At 38.6% G+C, this 24,192-nt stretch overlaps 1 protein-coding gene and 1 pseudogene across 4 annotated transcripts in view; both read left to right on the plus strand.

The window, feature by feature from the left end:
• The first annotated feature begins 11 nt into the window (after window positions 1–11).
• The window catches only part of ATP6V1A (ATPase H+ transporting V1 subunit A), a 61,018-nt gene continuing 36,837 nt past the window's right edge, over window positions 12–24,192 (plus strand). The window contains exon 1 of the mRNA XM_031935022.1: window positions 12–114. The gene's annotated coding sequence lies outside the window, so the exon portion shown is untranslated. The remainder of the gene's footprint in view (window positions 115–24,192) is intronic.
• Window positions 709–13,253, plus strand: LOC111543513 (annotated as a pseudogene). 3 transcript variants are annotated; one of them, XR_002731900.2, is made up of 2 exons: window positions 709–798; window positions 12,021–13,253. The product of XR_002731900.2 is annotated as a non-histone chromosomal protein HMG-17 pseudogene, transcript variant X2 (transcript). The 3 variants fall into 3 exon arrangements; XR_002731901.2 differs by having other exon boundaries at window positions 12,052–13,253; XR_002731899.2 differs by having other exon boundaries at window positions 716–798; window positions 11,990–13,253.

A 24,192-nucleotide genomic window follows, 5' to 3' on the forward strand; every position in this document is an offset into this window, starting at 1 on the left:
CCGCGCACCCTGCCCCCTCCACTCCGGAACCTCCATCTTTCTCCCGGACTGTGCCTTCTGGCGTCATGCTCCTCCTTCCCACCCCCTTACGACACTACTTGTGGGGCTGGCTCGGTAAGCCCTGGCGGTAAAATCCAGATTTTTCCACCCCTCCCTTTCCTATCCCATATCCGCAAGATTGGTTTTCTCGGCCCCATTCTTCCTGGTTTGTGGTCTCCAGAGTGACCTTCAAACGTTCTTGCCTCCTAGTAGAGTTTTATAAAGTTGGTTCTTACAAATGTAAAGATTTCTGTGTAAAGCTCAAGTAAGTTAGGTGTTTTAAAACAAACGTGGTTAACAATCGGCCGGATAGATTGGCTACCCTCCAGCACGCCTCAAGTTTTGAGATCACGTAATTGGCCCAAACCTCGGAGCCTGGAATTTCACCGGCGAACTCCTGAGGGACGGAACCCCACCGCCATTTCCTGTCCCTCGATCGTGGCGTGAACGTCACTTCCTTAGCAATGCGCTCTAACTCTTGCTGTCCACATTTTCCACATTGTGCTTTACAACATAATCCTTGTGAAAAGTTATCTTTTATTTCTTTAATTCAAGAAAATTAATATTCAAGGGATCCGTAAAAATACAAGTCCCCCGAGATGTAGCGCGCCGGGTTCGGGGAGGCAGGGCGGAGCTCGACGTCACGTGACTGGTTGGGCCCGCCCCTCCCAACCCTGTGCAGCTGAGGACGTCCCCCCGGTGGTGACAGAGCCTCGGGGTCCTCGGTCGGTACGGTCTCTGCACCTCGCGCCCCAGCAGGTGAGCGGCTACCGGTAACCGGCGAGTGGTGGGGATAGAGGGGGTGGAAGGAGGCAGAGGAGAGAGAAGGGAGAGTGTGAACGGCTACTTCCCTGCCTGAGGCTTCCTCCCCGCCGTCACCCTGCACCGGCGAGGAGCTCATTTCTCCTTAACTCCCGCTCCCCCAAGTGTGGTCGTTCCTGCTCCTTGGGGTTTGAGATGTCCACCTTTCCCAGGGTTGGAAGTGAGTGCGGCCATTATGGTTCCCAACTCAGAGCCTTTGGGGCTTCGGGTAGAGATCGTTTCAGCCATTTCACAGGGTCTGCAGTAGACGTTAGGTCCCATTCCTTAAAGCCCATTCTTTGGCCAAGGTCCTCACTATCCTTGCCCTCAGCTCAGAGCTGAGGAGCGGGGAGGTAGCAAAAACCCTGGAGGCAGAGGCGTCTCCGGTGAGACAGGCTTGGGAGGGACTGTCACTGATACGGCCCTCACTGCAGAGTCACTGAGAAGCTTCCCTCCGAAGGTGCTTTCTCAGTAATTCTAAGGGTTTTATCTGACATACCTGCAGGGAAGTTTCCGTAGATGTTCACGTGCTTCGGATGGGACTGGAAGGGTAAAAGAAGGGCTTTTACTTTTTCTTCTCTGAGGGAGAGGACAGTTGAAGGAATACTGTCTTCAAAACGGGAGGTGTTAGTAATGCGACAGTCTCTATTGAATGAGGAGGCGTTGAAAGATGGTGTTGTGGTGTCGTGGTGTGCAGGAGGCCCAGGCTGGTTTAGGGAAAAGTGAGTAGGGTTCCCTGAAACCGAAATAAGAAACTGATTGGGTTGGAAATACTGTTAAACCAAATTTATTTGGCCATATGCTGAAAGGTAGAATAAAGTCGAGATGTTGCTGTCTGCACATGTTTTCTGCCTTCAATCCTTCCCTTTTTGTTATTTTTTCCCTAAAATATAACTTAATTGACACTCCCAATCTATTCCTTGACCGGCTTTGTGGTAAATTTAGGTTAAGTAGCATTTGTATCGCTCTTTAGCTTTCCCCATTTGTAAAACTCCCGGTGCCCTCTTCAGATTTTGATGAATAGTATTTTGTGAAAATACAGAAATTGTTGTCCAATTGAAAATACAGGTGTTGTCCAACCCAAGTACTCCCGTTCCTGTAATGTATTACCAATGTTTTGACCCCAAACAATGTGCTTTAGGGAAGAATGTTTTTCAGTTTGTGGTTAAACTTTTTTATTTATACTGCAAACTCAGAAAATTCCATGCTCTTTTCAATTGGAGGTCTTACAAATGTTACAAATTTGATTTTTACAATTTAAATTACACCTTAATATGAAAAATTATATGCTCAGTTAAATCTTGTAGTTTTCTAACTAAGGTAATTAAAGACTGCTGAAAAATGAGGAAGATGGAATCATCTTTGAGTGGTGGATGTGACCGATTTATTTTTGTTTTTCTGTGTCTTCCAAATTCTGTACAATAAACTGGTCTTATTTTGTTAAGGAGAACAAAAAGTTAAAATTCTACAATAGTAGCAATTTAACAAAATATTTTTATGATAAGTTCAAAATACATAACCTGCCTTATTTTGATGCTCCTTAATAGAAAAAAACCTCGAAGATGTTGCTTTCCCCAAGTAATGAAGATTACTATTATCTCTTGTGGATTTACCATTTTAACATTTCATACTTATGACGCATACTGGGCAATAGACTAATATATTGATACATTTATGTCACCATGCCTGCTGTAGATGTATATATGTAGTTTTATCTATTAATTTTCTCCGTAGTAAGGTTTCATGTGGTCTGGAAGTCCTAACTAGTCCTGTCTGGCTGAGACCAAAATGGGAAAGGGAAAACCAGCTAGAAGCATTGACTACTAGAGGGGAAAATGTCAGTATGAAAGTGGTTGGATGAGTCTGCAGTTTTACTTCACAATTCCCCCAGTTTTAGAGAACTTGTGAAAGCAATAACTTAGACCACTGATGAAATGTAGATTAGTAGTGGGAATTGGTGACTACATTGCTGGTAAGGTTAAATGTGAAAAAGAACTTTGACATTATACACAGATCACACACACACATACACAGGATTGGAAGCCTGGAAAGCATTTCTGAGACTAGCCTTATCAGTTTTCGAGTGTTACATGTAGAAATCTTAACATTTATTAGGGAGTTGTGCTATAGTCCACCATTACGTAAAACATAAGGGTTTAGTTTTGTTTTAGGGCCCTTGGCACTTCTGGTTTTCTTTTCCTGAGGTCTTTCTTGTTTTCAGTGCCTTGATAGATTTTTGCCACCACTAAGAATGCTTTCTTCCCCCATGGGCAGAGGTAGCCACTCAGTCCTATAGACTTCTAATCATCATCATCATCATCATCATCATCATCTTTTCTATTCTTCTACTTGTACTTCTAGCATTATATTTAATTGCTGTTTCCTGAGCTGTTCCTCAGCAAATCATAAAGCTTCCAGGACTGTGAACTATAGTACTATTGTGTCTTCAGCACCAGAATACTGAAGTACCTGATGGGTACTCAGTAAATTGTTTATTGAATGAATGTTGGACAATTAGACAAGGAAATTAAACCACTTTAATTTTTGCAGATCATAACTCTTCCTAAAGTTGTGCACTAAATGTTAGCTTTTAAATATAAACTGGTAATAACCTTCCAAATTTACGGTCAATGCAATAGATAAAAACCTCAGATGACTTTATTAAGGCTAAGACCAACTTATTTTCACAGCATGTTTGTTTACTAGTAAATATGGTTGTCATCAAAATATGGGGCAGAAGGGAAGAGGAATGAATTGTACTAAATGAAAAAGTGGCTCTGCATGATCTCTAACTGGACTAGCACTAGACTAAAAGTCAGAGGATCTTCATTCAGCTCTGCCACTTTAGTTATATGTCCTTTTAAGTGATGCTGGGGAGGGGTTCAGGTTTGATACTTAGGAACCTTCCTATGACATAGTCCCTGGGTAATCTATGTGAAAATATCTTAAAAACTAAGTGATGTCTGTAATCCCCGCACTTCGGGAGGCCAAGGTGGGCAGATCACAAGGTCAGGAGATCGAGACCGTCCTGGCTAACATGGTGAAACCCTGTTTCTACTAAAAAAATAGAAAAAATTAGCCAGGCATGGTGGCACGCACCTGTAGTGCCAGCTACTTGGGAGGCTGAGGCAGGAGAATCGCTTGAACCCGAGAGGTGGAGGTTGCAGTGAGCCAAAATCACGCCACTGCACTCCAGCCTGGGCGACAGAGTGAGACTCCATCTCAAAAAAAAAAAAAGCTAAGTGGTGTGTAAAATGGTAAAGCAGTGTAGCTCAGACTTTACATGAATTGATTTCCCAGTGATAGAGACCTAGTTGAAGTTCTGGCCTTACCACTTAATAACTATGTGACTTTGGACAGTGTACTTAAGTAAGGTTAAGTTTTCTCATGTTTAAATCTATACCATAGGTGCTATTAAGTTAGCTCATGAGTGTATAATGCCTAGAACATATTTTGTAAAAAAAAAATTTTAATTAATTTGACTGATAACTACTTTGATTTTAAATACTTAATTTCTAAAGAAGACTTAAAACAGCCCACAGAATTGACTGATGTCCCTGTGAGCAGCAGATTTGGGGCATGAAGAAGGGAGTAGAATTTGAAAAGAAGCTATTACCCAAAAAATGGGGGAACAAGAAAAATGTACTTGTAGCAAAGATTCTAAAACAGATTTATTAATTGTATCTGAAAAATATCAAGATAAAGTCACTTATTTGGGCGACTACAGTGTCTTAATATTTTCTATGTAAAGATTTTCCAAAGCTTGTAATCATTAATATATGGAATCAATTTAATGAGGCAGTTTTTCAGTTTTGAAGTTTTTATTCCTGCAATGGATTATAGAAGTATGTTAAAATTGTACAGATTGTAGAGCAGGGACTTTTGAGTTAATGTTTATAAGCTTAAAAATTTTGTGTTTTCAAAAAAATTAAGTGTTTTTATATCTTATTTTTATCCTTATATGAAATAGACAAAGAAATGTAGGGAACATAGTGGAGACGTAAACTAGAGTAAAATTCTTCCCTTCTTAAATTCATGATTCACAAGGATTAGTAGTTTTGCAATGGAAAATGTCAGTAAATTAAACAATAATTTAAGTATAGCTATCATGAGTTTATGAATCACTTTAATCTTGAAAAAAAAAATTATTCATTTGTCCTAAGGAAAGATTTTATTAGGAGTTTATTGACTTTTCTTTAATGTTGTCTGTTATAACAAATGTATTTATTGATTTATGAATGAATTTATTCTTTATGCTAAATAAGTTTATTGTAAATAAATAAATTGTGAGCGATAAAAATGTTTTCCATACAATTTCTGAAGAGAATATTAAAGTTTTGCTATTCTCTTTTTCCCCTATGGGGAAGTGAAATGACTTTGATTGTTATAAGTGTATTCATTTATATTTAGTATATACATATTATGTATATACTATGTATAAAGTAAATATTTGTGTATAAAGTTCATAATGTGTGTGTATGTATATATAAAGACAGCTGAAGTGGATATGTACCTTCATAGTAACATATTTATTTTTACCTGAAACTATTGAACTGATCTTTAGAATTATATGATTTATTTACATTTGAAACTCCTCTTTCTGTGTATTTCTTTGTAGTTAGCTCTAGTTAATAAATTTACAACTGTGATTAGCAGTTTTTAAAAATTAATGGTGTATCATAAGTATTTTCAGATTTAAATTTTAGAAGGAAACACTTTCTTATGTCAAGGTTTTAAAAATCACTATTATTTTTCGTATTATTATTATGACTAACTTACAATAAAAATTCCAGTTTTGGATCTTAATGCTATCTGTTGAAACTGTTCTCTTGGTGATAAGCCTTTAGAAAAAATTTTTATCTGCAGTATGCCACATTTTGTTTCTTTTGTGAAAAATAATTAAACTTATTTCACGGAAAATAAGTGGTGTATGATATGATATAGAAGAGTTTCAGATGTGCTTGAGCAATGAAAAGCACCCAGACTTTGTAATTTTTTAGTTCTTAGTTTAATTTTTTTAATGTTTATTTAAAAGTAAAATAGAGAAGACTAATTGAATTGGAAAATACCTATAAAATTGAAAAAAGGGCATATGTGTAATAATAATAGTATATACATATGGAAAAAGTTGTAAGGAAATGCATCAAAATAAGTTACTATCTCTAGATTGATGCATTAAAGAAAAAATTAAAATTTATTAGTATACCTTCTGTATGTTTGAATTCATAATATCAATAGATATTGCAAAATATTTCTTAATTTGATGTGGAAAATTAAGGCACCTAAATAATTCTTTCATCTTAACTACTGGGATATCTTAAGTGAAAATGTTTTGTCTTATCCAGATAGCTGAGTAAGTTATTTAATTTTATAGGTGTGTGGATATATTTTTAATCTTAAGTATATAAGTGCAGCAGAATTTTAAAAAGCAGAGTAAATCTCAGTGTATAACCACATTTGAAAGGGATAATTCAATCCAATGGTGAAAAAAGCACATATATATCATAAATGTAACTGATACAACTTGCTCATCTAGAAGAAAATATAATCGATCCAATACATTGCAACATATGCAAAAACTGATTTCAGATGGATTAGAGGCTTAAATGTAAACAATAAAATATTTAAGATATTAATCTCCTAAATTTTCTTTATACATACAATCTAGATGTAGTTTTTTAAACCAAGATAGGAAACCTAAAAGTCATAAAAGTGCAGATAGATATGTGAGACTGCATAGAAACGAAGGATTCTTTAGTGGCAAAAATAAAGGACCAAAGACAAAATCGGGGAAAAACAGACTTGAAATGTATGTAACAGATGAGTTAACCGTTGTAAGAACTCATACCAATTAAGAAAAAGTTCACCCAGTAAAAATACAGATAAAACATGTCACCAGAAGTTCACAGAAGAGAAATCCAAACATTCAACAAACATAAAAGGATGTGTAACCTTACTAGTAATCAGTATACTAACAATGAAATATTCTCTGACAAGCAAAAATTAAATGGTAAACCTACTGTTAGCAGGGATATGTGGAGAAGGATTATCTCATAAAATGCTAGTGGAGATGTGAAGTGCTAGAGTTTTTTCTAGTAAACAATCAGGCAGCATGTGTTAATACTGAGAATACATGTATTTTCCACCCATCAGTCTAACTCCATGTAATCTTTTCCTTAGAAATAAAAGCACCAGTAAGAGTTTACATGAGTGTTAGTTGCAACACTGTTTCAATGTTTCAATGTTAGTAGTGGCAAAACACTTGGAAACAAAGGGAATGCCTGTTAATAGAGGTATTGTTATATAAATTATGGCCTAGACATTTTATAGAATGTCCTGAAGTGATTAAATGGTAGGAGTTAAATCTACTGGTGATCAGAAAGGGTTTCCAAGTACATTCTGAAAGGATTTCTTTCATGTATCTTTTCTTTTTTTTTTTCTGAGATAGGATCTTGCTCTGTCACCCAGATTGGAGTGCACTGGTGCTGTCTTGGCTTACTGCAACTTCCTCCTCCTAGGTTTAAGTGATCCCCACTCCTCAGCTTCCAGAGTAGCTGGGGCTACAGGTGTGCACTACCACACCTAGCTAATTTTTCGTATTTTTGGTAGAGACAGGGTTTCACCTTATTGCCCAGGCTGTCTATCATGTATCTTAAGAAAAAAAAAATTACAAAGTACAGAGAAACATTTGTAATGATGTCTCATTTTTTATAAAACCAGTTGAAAAACACCGTGAGTTTTGTGTATTTTTACCTGGTTGTCACCATTGGAAAGAGGAAATAAACAGAAAAAGGAAAGAGAGTATCCATGGTAACATATTTATATAAAACTACATGTTTGTACATGTCTGTGTATAAAATGGATTATAGGAGACAATGGGCACTAAGGTGATTTACTTTCTTCCTTACACTTTACATTATATGTTTTTATTTTTACAGTGGACGTGAAGTGTTTCTGTAATTAGGAGAAACAGGGTGGGCATGGTGGCTCATGCCTGTAATCCCAGTACTTTGGGAGGCTGAAATGGGTAGATCACTTGAGCCCAGGAGTTGAAGACCATTCTGGGCAACATGGCAAGACCCCCTCTCTACTAATAAAAAATAAAAAATTAGTTGGGCATGGCGGCACGTACCTGCCTGTAGTCCCAGCTACTCAAGAGGCTGAGGTGGAAGGATCACTTGAGCCCAGGAGTTCAAGGTTTCAGTGAACTGTGAATGTTCCACTGCACTCCAGCCTGGGCATCAGAATGACACCCTGTTTCAAAAGTAAAAAAAAAAAAAAAGAAAGAAAAATGTACCACAAAATGATAGGGATTACTAGATAGGATTACAAATTGGCATGTTATTTTTGGTATGGATAATCAGTGCTCTAGACACACTTTCTGCCTTAGAGATGTAGAGCACATTGCACAAGTGTGGGATCTGTCACCTGACTTAATCATATGGCAGAATCATAAGAAAAGTCCCTATTTGGGTTTTAGCGTATAAACTGGATCACAAGATTAACTTGCCTTAAGAAAACTCTAAGCAAGAACTTCTTTAAAGAAGCAAAATAGAAAGTATTTATAATTGTTTAATACTTGATTTCTGTCCTTTTAAAAGTATCTCAATAGAATACGTCATTCAAAGCCTCGGTAGAAAATAGCAGATGCTTTAGAGTTGGTTTTGCATGCTTAAAGTAGCAGTATTTTTTTCTCGTGTTGCTATTTCTTCCCTCTTTTCATTACCAGTTTTATTAATTGCATATACGTGCTTTAATGTAAGCTGTCCAAAGTCTTTTTTACAAGAGTTGGGATATATGTAAATAAAAATAATTTTAGAGTAGTATTAACATGGCAAAGAAATGAAGGACACCAGACTATGTGAGTCAAATCCTGGCTCTGCTTCCTAGTTGTGTTACTTTGGGGGGGGGTTACTTGTGTCTTTTTGCATTGCATTTTTCTCAACTTTAAAGATAATAAGAGTATTTAACTTCACTGGATGTTGTGAATAATATAAGAGAAGTGATTGGAATAATAACTGGCACATAAGAGCCATATATATATTTGCCAGCTGGATGCAGTGGCTCACATCTGTAATCCCAGCACTTTGGGAGGGCAATGCAGGCGGATTACTTGAGCCCAGGAATTGAAGAGCAGCCTGGGCAACATGGCCAAACCATGTCTGTACAAAAAAAAAAACCATTAGCCAGGCATGGTGGCGCACACGTCTAGTCCCAGCTACTTGGGAGGCTGAGGTGGGAGGATTGCTTAAGCCTGGGAGGCAAAGGTTGCAGTGAGCTGAGATTGTGCCACTGCAGACCCTGGGTGGCAGAACCAGACCCTGTCTCAGAAAAATATATATATTAGAATAATATAAATATGTGCTATTATTTGCTCAATTAGGTGTAATTTATAATAGTTTTTCTTGCCTTAATTGTTTTAACATTCATTGACTCATCCAATATTTTTAATTCAGTAGAATGGGTAATACATGTACAAATATGGTAAAATTTATATATTCATACAAGTGTGCTTTCTCTCCCCTCATCCTTATTCTTTTCTTCCACCATATATTCATCCACAAATGGTAGCACCTCTTCATATTATTCTGGACCTTACATTTTTCACTTAAGAGTATTACCTTGGAGATCTGTTTACGTTGTTTGTTTTTTTTTGAGACGGAGTCTAGCTCTGTCGCCCAGGCTGGAGTGCAGTGGCCGGATCTCAGCTCACTGCAAGCTCCGCCTCCCAGGTTTACGCCATTCTCCTGCCTCAGCCTCCCGAGTAGCTGGGACTACAGGCGCCTGCCACCTCGCCCGGCTAGTTTTTTGTATTTTTTTTTAGTAGAGATGGGGTTTCACCGTGTTAGCCAGGATGGTCTCGATCTCTTGACCTCGTGATCCGCCCATCTCGGCCTCCCAAAGTGCTGGGATTACAGGCTTGAGCCACCACGCCCGGCCAAGATCTGTTTACATTGATGCAGTTAAAGCTGCCTCCTTCTTTTTAATGATAGTTTAGTATTCAATTGTATTAATATACCCTCGTCATCATGTAACATTTATTAAGCGATTACTCCTGATCCAGATGCTTTCTTAATACTTTAGTTTTATTAACTCATGGAAACCTCATAGCAACCTATGAGATAGGCACTATTTTTCCATATTTAACAAATGAGGAAAACTAGGCACGGGATGATTAAATGTCCAACAGTCACACGGCTCATAAGTGGTGGGGCTGAGGATTAGAGCGCAGGGAGTCACTTCCCAGAGATTGCTGCCATAATACCACTAAACATGTAGCCTGTTATAGTATTACAAGGTATTTAACCCGCCTTCATATTAATGGATATTCCAATCTTTTGCTTAAGAAACAGTACTATAGTTAATATTTTGTTAATAGAACATTTTGTACACCTACAGTAAATTCCTAGAAATGGACTAGCCATGTCAAAGGTAAGTACAATTTGAATTTTGGTGGGCACTGCCAAATTGCTTTCCAATTTAGGGATGTTCAGAAGTTCACCTTTGTCCTTAGTAATTTGCCAAAATCTGCCATTTAGCTAGAGTCTTTGGAAGGTGTGCTTTTAACATTTCTAGCATCCCTGAATTGTATGTGATCTACCATCATGTAATAGCTTAAGTTACTGTCATATAGAATTAACATAACAATGTCAGTATGAGAAAAAGGTGTGACCTTTGGACTTACTACTTTCAAATAATAGTAAATATTTTAGATATAACTTGAAATCCTCCTTAATGTGATTTATACACTGAAATTCTATCAATCGAAGTTTGAATAGATACTGTTGAAAGAGTAAAATGCTATAATTGTTAATAATTGTGAAAGTTGCTGATTTTATGTACCAAGGCAATTATGTAAGAGTGTTCAGCTGGGCGCGGTGGCTCAAGCCTGTAATCCCAGCACTTTGGGAGGCCGAGACGAGCGGATCACAAGGTCAGGAGATCGAGACCGTCCTGGCTAACACGGTGAAACCCTGTCTCTACTAAAAAATACAAAAAACTAGGCGGGCGAGGTGGCGGGCGCCTGTAGTCCCAGCTACTTGGAAGGCTGAGGCAGGAGAATGGCGTAAACCCCGGAGGCGGAGCTTGCAATGAGCTGAGATCCGGCCACTACATTCCAGCCTGGGCAACACAGTGAGACTCCGTCTCAAAAAAAAAGAGTGTTCAAATAAATAGTGAATCAGATTACATTTGAATATTAAAGAGTGTGATAGCTAGCTAAATATAGGAATAACTGTGTCCTTTCTTGTGAAAAGTGAGTTTTTGATAATCTGTGAGTCCTAGTCTTAGGTAATGCAAAATTAGGTAGTGAGGAGCTTTATTTAGATGAGTTATAAAATCCACAAATTATTTTGAGTATAACACACTTGGGTTCAGTGCCCAATATTTCACTTTTTCAAGAAAGGAAAAAATATCTCTTACTGCGAATCTAAGAAGCAGGTTGACTGACACCAAACTCTTCAATGTGATCCAAAACAGACACTTAAAATACAGAATCTTCTCAGGTCCCAACCTAGTGTACCTGCAGTGCCTGAATGTGGCCCTGTAGTACCTGCTTATTGTACAGTGGGGTGTGTGTGTGTGTGTTTTAAATATGACCTCATTCTCCCTCAGATTCTCTACTGGGGATAGGGACAGCTTGGAAAGTAGCTGTAAATAGAGAAACAGGCTGTCAGAAAAAGTTCTTTATTGCGAGCAAATTCTACCTCAACAGTAGTATAAAGCAACAGAAAATAACTTTCCCTATACCTCCACCCTACAAGTGAGCCATTGAGCCATATCAACTTTGATGTCCAAATTATTAGAGCTTAATCTGAGTCTTGGACAACAAACCCTTCTATGCCTCATGGCACGAAAGTGTATTCAAGATGGAGTTAATATTTTCCTAAATTCTCATTCAAGATATTATAAGCTGATATGCCATTAGCCCCGTTCTGAAAATATAGGTGCATAAAGTACTTAAGAGGCATATCTGACTTCTATACTCCTGAGCTATTAAGTGACTGGAAATTCCCAGAATTAGCTAAACTTAGCAGGACCAGAGGGTGCCCACACAGCCTTATCCACAGCCACATATATTCATTCTAAATAGACAGACAAAAAACTGGTTTGGTTAAGTTTTCATCTGTTCCCCCTATGCTGTTTCTAGGGTTAAAATTCTCTTAACAAAATTTGCATAGGCCAAATAGTCCTTTAGAAATACTCTATTAGGAAGCAGTGTGAAGAAGAAGAGGCGAGAACGACCCCCGGACCGACCCAAGCCCGCGTGCGCTGCATCCCGTGTCCAGCACCTACGTCCTGCCGCCGTCGCCACCATGCCCAAGAGAAAGGCTGAAGGGGATGCTAAAGGAGATAAAGCCAAGGTGAAGGACGAACCACAGAGAAGATCCACGAGGTTGTCTGCTAAACCTGCTCCTCCAAAGCCAGAGCCCAAGCCTAAAAAGGCCCCTGAAAAGAAGGGAGAGAAGGTACCCAAAGGGAAAAAGGGAAAAGCTGATGCTGGCAAGGAGGGGAATAATCCTGCAGAAAACGGAGATGCCAAAACAGACCAGGCACAGAAAGCTGCAGGTGCTGGAGATGCCAAGTGAAGTGTGTGCATTTTTGATAACTGTGTACTTCTGGTGACTGTACAGTTTGAAATACTATTTTTTATCAAGTTTTATAAAAATGCAGAATTTTGTTTTACTTTTTTTTTTTTTAAGCTATGTTGTTAGCACACGGAACACTTCATTGTTGTTTTTGGGGGAAGGGGCATATGTCACTAATAGAATGTCTCCAAAGCTGGATTGATGTGGGGAAAACACCTTTCCCTTCTAGTTTTGAGAGACTTCCTCTTGGTTCCCAGGAGGAGGGATTCCCTGACTTTAACACACATGGCCACCTTGGCACGTAAAACCTTGTGGAATGGAAAACAAATTTGTTTTTATGTCCTCTTCTCCCTTTCCATCTTTCAGCAGAGACTTAACTCCCTTAAGCGCAGACATCTGTTGGGACCTGACCCCTAGTCATTGGTTACCCAGTGTGTCAGGCAATCTGGACTTTCCAGTGATGCCACTGAGATGGCACCTGTCAAAACAGCATCGGTTCCATTTCTAGATTGTGGATCTTCAGATAAATTCTGCCATTTCCATTTCACTTCCTGAAAGTCAGGGTCGGCTTGTGAAAAGTTGTTAAACAACATGCTAAATGTGAAATGTCAACCCTCACTCTAAACTTTCCCTGTTCAGAGCATCAGATGAAGACTTCATTGGGTTTTATAGTGGCTTTCTGATTTTTGGTAGTCCATTGAAGAGAAGGGAGTTTGAAAGTTGTTGTATACTGTTAACGATTGTCTGCCCATGTCCTGCCTGAAATACCATGATTGTTTATGGAAAGTATCTTTAATAAAGCTGGATACAGTTTGAAAAAAAAAAGAAATACTCTATTAGTCGACTGGGCCCAGTGGCTCACGCCTGTAATCCCAGCACTTTGGGAGGCCAAGGTGGGCGGATCACAAAGTCAAGAGATTGAGACCATCCTAGCCAACATGGTGAAAACCCATCTTTACTAAATATACAAAAATTAGCTGGGCATGGTGGTGTGCGCCCGTAGTCCCAGCTACTCAGGAGGCTGAGGGAAGAGAATCACTTGAACCCGGGAGACGGAGGTTGCAGTGAGCTGAGATCACACCCACTGCACTCCAGCCTGGCAATAGAGTGAGATTCTGTCTCGAAAAAAGAAAAATAAATAAATAAATATTCTATTAGTCAACAAATAAAAGCAAAAGTGAGTATATGTTCTGTGGAAGCATGCCTTTATAGGAGTCATGCTGGCAATAACTTGTACTTTTTAAAAAATAATTTTATTGAGATATAATTGACATCTGCACATAAAGTACACAGTTGGATAAGTTTTAACATATGTATATACACGTGAAGCCAACACTGTAATCAATATAGTGAACATATCCATCACACCCAAAAGAAGTTTCCCTGTGCCTCTTTTGTCCTTCTGTACCTCCTCACCTCCCTTCCTTAGCCATCCACTGATCTATTTTTTATCATTATAGGTTAATTTGCATTACGTGTATTGATGATTCATTTTTTCCTTGCTGACTATTATTCCATTTTATGGATATACCATAGTTTCTTTATGCATTCACCCATTGATGGATATTTGTGTTGTCTTTCCACTTTTTGGCCATTATGAATAAAGCTCCTGTGAACATTCATATAAGTCTTTGGACATAAACTTTCTCATGGGGAAATAGCAAGGAGTAGAATGGCTGAATCATATGGTACGTGTAAGTTTAACTTTCTAAGAAACTGCCAAAATGTTTTCCAAAGTGGTTGTACCATTTTACAGTTCTCCTAGCAATATGTGAGAGTGTTAGTTGTTCTACATCCTTACCAACACTTCCTTTGTCAGTCTTTTAAACTTTTAGCCATTCTGATAGCTGTGGAATGGCATTTCATTGTGGTTTTAACTTGTATTTTCCTAGTGACTAATGAGCTTGAGCATCTTTTCATGTACTTTGCCATCCATCTTCTTTGGTTAAGTGAATGTTCAAATCTTTTGCCTATTTTAATTGAGTTTTCCTATTATTGAGTTTTGATATTTGTGGATTCTGAATATAAGTTCTTTGTCAGGTTTATGTCTGTAAATATTTTCTCCCAGTCTTTACCTTGTCTTTTTGTTCTAACAATGTTTTTTGATGAGCAGAGATTTTAAATTTTCATGAAGTCCAGTTTACCATTTTATTCTTTTGTGGATGGTGCTTTTAGTGTTATGTCAAATCCAAGGTCACAAAGGAAGTTTTATAGTTTTAAGTTTTACATTTAGGTCTACCATCCATTTTTAGATTTTTGTATATAGTTATGGGTTTGTTTGTTTTTTTTTTTTTCATTTGTGTATTCATTGGTTTTACCACCACTTGTTGAAAAGACAATATGCTTTCTCCACTGAATTGCCCTTGCACTTTTGTCAAAAGCCAGTTGTCCATATTATGTGTTGGAGTAGAGCCTTTTTGAGCTAATAAATTTTGTAGAATTTTAAATAATAATACAGGCAGATTAATAGAGATTAAATTTTATCTATTCATTATAGAATTATACGTGTTCTACTGTTCACAAGATTGAACAAACTGACCATTAAAATTATTAATAAAATTATAACTTAGTTAATAAATTGAATCAAATTTATTATTTTCTAAATATTTAATAATATTTGACAATAATTTTTGATCTTAGAAGGTCATTCTGTGATGGTAATATTTGGATTCAGCTTTGGCCTCAAGTGGATATTTAAAAAATCTTGGCCATCAAGCATTAGGCCAAAATGTGTATTTAGCATACTTTGAAAGGGTTTTATCAGTTTTCATTCAACGATGAGAGTTTCTATTTCCCCTCACACCCTTGCTGGTACTGTCACTGAGCAACATTTAGTAACTGCCTACTATGTGCCAAGGTACTTTACTGGATAATTGGGGTGCTCAATAAACAAAGCAGAGATGGTCCCTGTTTTTCTAGCATTTACAGTCTGGAAGTGAAGACAGACATTGAACAGCTTCTTTCACATTTTTTAATCACAAGAGTAGTAAGTGCTACTAAGGAGCAATATTAAAGACCTTGAGCACATACCAGGGAGCAGGCAGTTAATTTCTTAGTAAACCATACTATTTAAAACCTCCCCTCTCCCCACAACTAATTTCGTTAAATAAACCCTGGTTGTTAATCGTAGTATTCTAGGTAAACTGTTAGAAACACAGATTTCTTGTCCTCTGAATTGAGAATGTCTGGACTTTTGACTATAGTCATTATTTAAATCCACATTGTGAGGTGTTTTTTCACCTATCTTAGGCAGTATTCTTTTCCTCTTTTATCCTTTGTGCTTTAGGATATATTTTTATTGCAGAGATTTTATGAATTCCTGAATTAAATGCGAACCTATTTATATGACACTTCCTTGTAAACATTGGGTTAATATACCTGAGCACAGTTTATGAACCTTTGTCCTCTTCTATTCCAGCCATTAAATAAATGACAGGATGGATTCATTTAAATGTAGACATCATCTTTTCTTTTCTTTCTTTCTTTTTTTTTTTTTTTTTGAGACAGGGTCTCACTATGTTGTTCAAACTGGTCTTGAACTGCTGTGCTCAAGCGCGCGATCCTCCCGCTTCAGCCTCCCAAGTAGCTGAGAATACAGGTGTGAGCCACCGTACCTGGACAGCATCATTTTATAATATGAGTGTAATAGCAGTTTTAGTAGAACGGTTTTAGTTTTGATGCTGTCTCTTTTTTGTTCCTTGTATGTGCGTCAGTCTCAAATGCCTACATTGCTTATATTTGGCTAGTTTAGCTGCTCATATTTTTTTTTTTTTTTTTTGGCAAAGCCATCAAAATTTGCTCAGTAACAAGAGTAATATGGTAATTGTAAAGTTTTAAAAATAAGTTTCGGCTGGGCGTGGTGGCTCACATGTGTAATCCCAGCACTTTGGGAGGCCGAGGCGGGTAGATCACCTGAGGTTGGGAGTTCAAGACCGGCCTGACCAACATGGAGAAACCCTGACGCTACTAAAAATACAAAATTAGCCAGGCATGGAGGTACATGCCTGTAATCCCAGCTACTCTGGAGGCTGAGGCAGGAGAACTGCTTGAACCCGGGAGGCGGAGGTTGCAGTGAGCCGAGATTGCGCCATTACACTCCAGCCTGGGCAACAAGAGCAAAACTCCGTCTCAAAAAAAAGAAAAAAGTTTGTAAGTATTTTAAGCAATTACCTTTTTAAAGTAGTTATACAGTTTCTAGTTTGACTTCTTTTGAAGGTGATAATTTTCCTGCATGATTGCCTGAATTTTAAAAAAATTGGTAAAGTCGGCCTGGCGCGGTGGCTCATGCTTGTAATCCCAGCACTTTCGGAGGCCGTAGCGGGCGGATCACCTGAGGTCAGGAGTTTGAGACAAGCCTGGCCAACATGGAGAAACCCTGTCTCTACTAAAAATACAAAATTAGCCAGGCGTAGTGGCGCATGCCTGTAATCCCAGCTACTTGGGAGGCTGAGGCAAGAGAATCGCATGAACCCGGGACGTGGAGGTTGCAGTGAGTCGAGATCACACCATTGCATTCCATCCTGGGCAACAAGAATGAAACTCCATCTCAAAAAAAAAAAAAAGGAAAAATTGGTAAAGTCATTTCATAGGCAGTTAATCTGACAAAAGCCTATCCAAAAGCCAGTCATTGCAATGCTAATACGCCATGAAGGTTGATGATTCCAGAAGAGAATTTGCTGATGACAGTCCTTGGCACTATAAACTTAGAATTGTAGACTGTTTAACATAAGAAATTTCATTATGAAGTACATTTTGTGTTGGGGGGAATACTGTAGGATTTCAGATAATTTAATACTACATTTTGTTGTCATTGGATTTTAAAGGTTTTTCTAATATTGCAGTATAACAGTAAATGTGTATATAAATAAGTCCTTTTCCACATGCCAAATATATTCCCAGAAATACAATTTTTGGATCAAAAGGCTTGAACATCTTTAAGGACTCAGTTGCATATTGCCAATTTTTCCCCCATGTTTCCTAGAAAATAATAAATCCAAATTGACCTCTTCTTGATGGTTATGGGTCATTCTTATTACCATTAGTCAATTCACATCTCTTTCCTTTTCACCTTCCATTTATTTTATTTTATTTATTTTTTATTTATTTTTTTGAGTTGAAGTCTCGCTCTGTCTCCAGGCTGGAGTGCAGTGACGCGGTCTTGGCTCACTGCAACCTCTGCCTCCCGGGTTCACCATTCTTCTGCCTCAGCCTCCCGAGTAGATGGGACTACAGACACCCTCCATCACACCTGGCTAATTTCTTTGTATTTTTGGTAGAGATTGGGTTTCGCCGTGTTAGCCACGATGGTCTCGATCTCCTGACCTCTTGATCCACCTGTCTCGGATCTAATTACAGTACTAATTACAGTACAATATTTATATACACGAGAAGTCAAACTTGCCAACTTCAATAGAAATAGAAATAAAGTGAAGACCTAAGAAACAGGAGAACAAAAGATCTCTGAACTGGTATAATGACAGTCTTAAAGCTTCTGCACATGGCAAAAGACCTTCATACAGTCTTAGGACTCAATTTATGCATAATTAAAAATTATTATCTAATACTTTGGACCACTGCTGATTTAAAGCAGCAAATCATTAGAGAGTTACTCTATAAGAATAAATGGAAGGGCTGGGTGCAGTGGCTCGTGCCTATAATCCCAGCACTTTGGGAGGCTGAAGCGGGAGGATCACTTGAGCCCAGGAGTTCAAGAGCAGCCTGGGTAACAGAGTGAGACTTCATCTTTACATAAAAATCAAAAAGTTAGCTGGCGTGGTGGTACATGCCTGTGGTCCCAGCAAGGGCCTTTGGTCCCTGAGGCAGGAGGACTGCTTCAACCCAAGAGATTGAGGTTACAGTGAGCCTTGATTGCACCACTGTACTCCTGCCTGCGGGACAGCGCAAGACCTCGTCTCAAAAAAAAAAAAAAAAAGAAAAAGTGTGTTAGCAAAATGTTAAAAACAGCTCAAAATAGGAAGCAGTCTTGTTATGCAATGGAGAGTTATTATTGTTAGATAAAGTATGGTATCTATTTAATGGAATGGTATACGGTTTAAGATGACACAAAGACTGTGTAGCGCATAGAAAAATTGAAGTAAAATAATTGTATTCTAGTATTGATTACAATTATGTAAAAAAATTGTGGGGGAATAATAAAGTCAATCACATTCAAGTGGTGAGACCTTTCATTAGGTAGTTTTAAAATTATAAGCATATTGCTTCTGAAAGCAGATTTTAAAGAAAGGTGTGTAACAAATGCTTTCTTTACTATTTATATTGTTGGCTGTCTTCTTGGCTGTTTACATCACAGGTAAGTTAAGCTTTAAATCGATAGGGTCTTCTTTGGTGTCTTGTTTTTTCTTTGTAACCTGAAATCAGGAAAATTTCCTAAAAATTCAAATGTGGGATATTAAGGTAAGCTTTACAATTACTTTTCTCCCTTTAGTTTATCAAGTTTAAGAAATAAAAAAAATAAGGCCCGGCACAGTAGCTCATGCCTGTAATCCCAGCACTGTAATTATGCCTGTAATCCCAGCACGGAGGTGGGGGAATCACTTGAGCCCTGGAGGTGGAGGTTGCAGTGAGCTGAGATTGCATCAGTGTACTTCAGCATAGGTGATAGAGCCAGACCCAGACCCTGTCTTAATTAAAACAAAGAAAAAGCAAGAATTTCTTACCCTAATTCTGTTTCAGGTAGCTTTGTTGTTCTGAACTTAAAATAATTGAGCAGAAATTTTCCACTACTGTTCTCTATTTTTAATAGTAGCAAAGTTGTATTGAGTCTGTGGGCATCAATATTCTGATTATCCTCAAATATGCCCATTTTCCTCTTAGATATGTCCATTTACTTTGTAGTCACATTGATGTTTTATCTTTTTTTTGGCTAATATAGTCAGTTATGTTTGTGTTATAAAGCTAGGTATTAGCAAAATACAGCGTTAACGTTTTTTAAAAATCTTAGTTCTGTAAGAGATGGGGCCAGGTGCAATGGCTCATCCAGCACTTCGGGAGCCCGAGGTGGGCAGATCCCCTGAGGTCAGGAGTTCAAGACCAGCCTGACCAACGTGGTGAAACCCCGTCTCTACTAAAAATACAAAATTAGCCAGGCATGGTGGCGCATGCATGTAATCCCAGCTACTTGGGAGGCTGAGGCAGGAAGAATAGCTTAAAACCAGGAGGTGGAGGTTGCAGTGAGCCGAGACAGCGCCTTTGCACTCCAGCCTGGGCAACAAGAGCAAAACTCCATCTCAAAAAAAAAAAAGAGAGAAAGATGGGTGGCTAGACACAGTGGCTCGGCCTGTTATCCCAGCACTTTGGGAGGCTGAGGTGGGCAGATCACTTGAGATCAGAAGTTCGAGACCAGCTTGGCCAACTTGTGAAATCCCATCTGTACTAAAAAAAAAAAAAAAAAGGTAGACAGATGTGGTGGCACGCACCTGTAATCCCAGCTGCTCGAGAGACTGAGACAGGAGAATCACATGAACCCAGGAGGCGGAGGTTGCAGTGAGCCAAGATCACACCACTGCACTCCAGCCTGGGTGATAGAGCAAGACTCCATCTCAAAAAAAAGGAGATGGGTAATTTAGGAACAGTCAATTCTTGTTCTACTAATTATAATTACTCCTTAGTTTGTGAATGACCCATTATGTCACCTTTTTTTCATCTTCTCCCTTTTGCCGGCATCTTATCCATTGTCATTCTAACATAGGGTCAGTAAGTAATACAAAAAAAGTCTAGTTTGATTGCTATAACAAATGGCCATAGACTATGTGACTTAAACAGCAACATTTCTCATGGTCTAGAGTGTGGGAAGTCTGAGGTCAGGGTGCCTATAGATCCTGTGTCTGGTCAGAGCCTGCTTCCTTCTGGCTTGTAGATGGATATCTTCTTGTATCCTCACATGATAGAGAGCAGAGATCATCTCTCCCTTTCTCTCTCTCTCTCTTTTTTTTTTTTTTTTTTTGGCTTCCTTTGAGACAGAGTCTCGCTCTGTCACCCAGGCTGGAGTGCAGCAGTGCGATCACGGGTTAGTGCAGCCTCAACCTCCCAGGCTCAAGCAGTCCTCCACTTCATCCTCCTGAGTAGCGGGAACTGTGGGCGCACACCACCACGCCCTGCCAATTTTTTAATTTTTTGTAGGGACAAGGTCTCACTATGTTACCTATTCTGTTCTTAAACACCTGGACTCATGCAATCCTCCTGCCTCAGCCTCCCAAAGTGCTGAGATTACAGGCAGAGGCAACTGCATCCAGCTCAGAGATCATCTTTAGAGGGGCACTAATCCCATTCATGAGGGCTCCACCTTCATGACCTAATTATGTTCCAGAGGCCCCACTTCCTAATACCATCACGTTGAGGGTTGGAATTAAAATGTGAATTTTGGGCGGACACATTTTGTCCATGACACATGGCCTTCTTTTCTAAAAAATGGTATAGTTGGTGCAAAAGTAATTGCAGTTTTTGCTATTGCTTTTGATGGCAAAACGGCAATTACTTTTGCACCATCCTAATAGCTAAAGGTGAAAACTGTCTAAATAAGGTCTTTTGAATTATTTATTAAATGCCTAGGTGTTGTGATCAGACCAAATCTGGGCATCATCAGTCTTTAGTTCTGTCCCCTATTTCTGAATTAAATAATACCTGTTTCATAGGACTATTGTTAAGAGTTAAAGAGATGTTTGCTTTTTTTAACATAAAGCCTGGAGTGTGATATGTACTTAACAAATAGTAGTTGATGTTATGTCTTTTTTTTTTTTTTTTTTGAGACGGAGTCTTACTGTGGTGCCCAGGCTGGAGTGCAGTGGTGTGATCTTGGCTCATTGCAACCTCAGCTTCCTGGGTTCAAGCAATTCTCCTGCCTCAGCCCCCCGAGTAGCTGGGATTACAGGCACATGCCCAGCTAATTTTTGTATTTTTAGTAGAGACCAGATTTTGTCATGTTGGCCAAACTGATCTCCAACTCCTGACCTCATCCACCTGCCTCAGCCTCCCAAAGTGCTCAGATTACAGGTGTAAGCCACTACGCCCAGCCTGATGTTATCTCTTTTTAATTTCAGAACATTTTACTGAGTTACTGCTGTATAAGACACTATGCCATATGAAAGGGAGGAAGTAGGAAAATGATATAATATGCACCTTGAGGGCAGGGACACTTGAATCTGTATATCAGTTTTACCATTGACCATAGGCTTCTAGCCTATACATTGATACTGTGGAGCTTGTACACTCCGTACAGTATTTTGTTACTGTTTCACCTAATATTGCACAATTTTATTTACAAAAATTTGAAGGGAAAGGAATCTACTTCTTTTTTTTTTTTTTTTTGAGATGGAGTCTTGCTCTGTTGCCCAGGCTAGAGTACAGTGGCGCAATCTCAGCTCCCTGCAACCTCTGCCTCCTCTCTTCCTCAGCTTCCCGAGTAGCTGGGGTTATAGGTGCCTGCCACCACACCCAGCTAATTTTTTTTTGTATTTTTAGTAGAGACAAGGTTTCACCATCTTGGCCAGGCAGGTCTTGAACTCCTGATCTCATAATTCACCCACCTTTGCCTCCCAAAGTGCTGGGATTACAGATGTGAGCCACCATGCCTGGCCAGAAAGGAATCTATTTCTAAAAGTGACATAAAAATCATTTCTGGACAAGCTTGTTGATGAACCTTAAGTATGTTTAGCTGACACAATCTAAATTCCATTCCCAGTTTAAGTGTCCAGACTAGCTTTTATCGTCACTATTTCTTTTTCAGGAATGCATTTGTTTTGATACACAGTTGAAATAGAAGAGTATGTGTGTATCCTCAAATAATTTTATTCCAATAAGAATAAATTTTTCCTAATTGTTAGTCCAGTTTGCCAGCTGTGACTTTGCTGTTCTTCTCTACTCTTTGATTCCTACTTTTGTCTACACGTTTCATTGTAGTCCACCTTAGTAACTGTTATGGTCTACTTCACTGATGACCTTATGTTTGTTCTTAACCTTTTGGCTTATTTATTTTTAGAAAAGCACTATGAAATATGTACAATATAAAAATATTTATTTTTGAAAGTCCTTTCTTGTTGTGTTGGTTAATTGAGTGTGCCAATGAAGGCAACAAGGACTCAGATATCTTTTGTCTTTCTATTTTGTCATGCTTAGCAAGGTGGGCTGCCTGCTTAGCTCCCTCAAGGTCCTAATATGGCTGCCACAGTTCCAGATGTCCCAGGCAGATGACCAAATCCCAAAGGAGAATATTGTTTCTAATAGCCTGTATCTTTTTTTTTTTTTGGAGATGGAGTCTCACTCTGTTGCCCAGGCTGGAGTGCAGTGGCGTGATCTCGGCTCACTACAACCTCCGACTTCCAGGTTCACGCAATTCTCCTGCCTCGGCCTCCCAAGTAGCTGGGATTACAGGCGCACATCACCATGCCCGGCTAATTTTTGTATTTTTAGTAGAGGTGGGATTTCGCCATGTTGGCCAGACTGGTCTCAAACTCCTGACCTCAGGTGATCCACCCACCTTGACCTCCCAAAGTGCTAGGATTACAGCCATGGCGCCCAGCTGCCTGTATCTTTTAAAAGAACAAAGAAATTATTTCCAGAAGGTCTGCAACAGATTTTGCCTTAATTCTTGTTGGTCAGAACATCATTTATTATGTGCTTATTTCCAAAGCAGTCAAGGGAACTGGAATTACAGTAATAGACTTACCAAATTTTGAACAAAGTTGGCTTTTGGTTGGCAAGGAAAAATCGGGAAACTAAATATACATAGTGAAATAAATCTGCCACATAAGCCATTCTAATAGGGTTGCTAGGTAAGTGGATTGAAGGAGATGAATAGAGAGTGTCACAAAATGACTAGTACGATACTCTAAAAATATGATAAGGTAATGTTATTTGCTGGAATTCTACCTGTTCTATAACTTTCTGACCAAACATAAAAATATTAAACATTGGGAGGCTGAGGCAGGAGAATGGCATGAACCCAGGAGGCGGAGCTTGCAGTGAGCTGAGATCTGGCCACTGCACTCCAGCCCGGGCGACAGAGCTCAAAAATAAATAAATAAATAAAAAATAAACAGATTTAAGACACCTTTCTCTAAAAAGATTAACAGTGTGTGAAAATAAGTGGTTATGATCCATTAGATTCTTCTGAACCTATTTTTAAAAATCTATGATTTCCAGAGATCGTCTTTAATCAATTAAATAGAATGTATTTTTTCATTACACTCTAATGTAACAAGTGTTACATCAAAATAATGCATCATTATCAATGAAGCGCCCCAGGATTTTGTATGTGAGTAAATATTACCTTGGAATCTTAGTGTTTAACTTTTATGTGTCACCTCTTCTTTGCCCCCAGCAGCCATATCATCCAAGACTCTGGTAGTAAAAAGAATAATTTCTGAAATAATGAAATTACCAGTTGCATTAACCAACAGCAATTTGGAGTGGACCTTATAGAAAAAAATTTTTTCCTCTGGTGTTATTTGCCACTGCAGTGTTCTGCAGTGCTTGTTGGAGAGAGACTGATGACTCATTAACTCAGACGGGTTGCCTATGCTGCCTTTCTGGATTTTTCCTCTTCTACCACAGGGTTTTTGTTTTTGTTTAAATCTTTCACAAATGGGGTGGAGAGGAGCACTCCTATAATTTGTAACCAAAGAATCTTAGTTGTAAGTTACGTTAACTTTATCCTTAAACAAGGTTGAAGTCATAACAGCTAAAGGCAACATTTTAATGTAATCATTGATTTGATTTTTCTATGAGTGCATCTGTGCATAACACACAG

The sequence above is a fragment of the Piliocolobus tephrosceles genome, chromosome 2 (genome assembly GCF_002776525.5).
Source record: "Piliocolobus tephrosceles isolate RC106 chromosome 2, ASM277652v3, whole genome shotgun sequence".
Lineage (NCBI taxonomy): Eukaryota > Metazoa > Chordata > Mammalia > Primates > Cercopithecidae > Piliocolobus > Piliocolobus tephrosceles.